Source organism: Halyomorpha halys, unplaced genomic scaffold (genome assembly GCF_000696795.3).
Source record: "Halyomorpha halys isolate HHAL.00 unplaced genomic scaffold, Hhal_1.1 Scaffold207.1, whole genome shotgun sequence".
Taxonomy (NCBI): Eukaryota; Metazoa; Arthropoda; class Insecta; order Hemiptera; family Pentatomidae; genus Halyomorpha; species Halyomorpha halys.
The window spans coordinates 18,201-19,431 of record NW_027104696.1 but is presented as its reverse complement, the minus strand read 5'-3'; positions in this window follow the sequence as shown (position 1 = coordinate 19,431).

Here is a 1,231-nt window from a genome sequence, read left to right as displayed (position 1 = left end):
GTATTTATAGGATCATTTCATGTACCTAATATTTCCAGAGGGCATACATTTTCATTTCATTCTTATTATCTCATTAGCCTGTTCTTTTTTTTTCTTCTTATTATATCTCTTTTTAGTTTTTTAAGAAGTTAACATGTTTAAAAATATTCTTTTCTTTATTAGTTATCTGTTGTACTTGTTTTCACAAAACTCATATTGTACCCAGAAACCTGAATAATTTGAATTGCTCAATGAGACACTGTAGTCTCAGAGCATCATGGTTTATTGTAAAATTGTAAATAATTTCAAGAACAATAAAATCTCTCTCTCTCTCTCTCTCTCTCTCTCTCCTCTCTCTCTCCCCCCTCCCCCTCACCCTCTCCCTCTCCCATTCCCACACCTGAAAATAGATCGGAAGCATGTATTTTATACGGTATTTTTTTAATAAGAATAAGATAATTGTTTAATAGTTAATCTGACTAGAATAATAAGTTTCTCTTGAGCTGTAATTTAATAAGAATAATATAATTGTTTAATAGTTAATCTGACTAGAATAATAAGGTTCTCTTGAGCTGTAATTTAATAAGAATAATATATTTATTTTATAGTTTGTCTGAATATAATAGTAAGGTTCTCTTGAGCTGTAAGTTAATAAGAATAAGATAATTGTTTAATAGTTAATCTGACTAGAATAATAAGGTTCTCTTGAGCTGTAAATTAATAAGAATATTTATTTAATAGTTTATCTGAATATAATAATAAAGTTCTCCTGAGCTATAAATTAATAAGAATAAAAAAATTGTTTAATAGTTAATCTGAATTTAATAATAAGGTTCGTGATACTTTTTTTACTACTTACCTTACAAAATCGTGAGATACTTTTTTTTTATCTTTTCATTTATACCCGCACCTGTCAAATACAAAATTGACAATCAGCGGACTGCCTGACTGTTATATTAATGAAACAAATAGTATATTAGCCCACCTCTAATCATCTTCTCCTCATATATATTATACAGGGTCAACAATCATTGCTGTAACAACAAACAGTCATTGCTGTAACGGCTTTTTTAGTTCTAAGTTTGACCACTTTTGCGCTGCGACCATTAGGCGCGCAACCTTTCAGCGAACAGGTTGGTTTTCATTCTTCTTTTTTGTTTTCTTTCCCCTTTCTTTATTTTACTCTTTCCCCTTATTTTACTTTTATCTTATTTTACTCTTTCCCCTTATTTTCTCCACTTTTATCCATTTT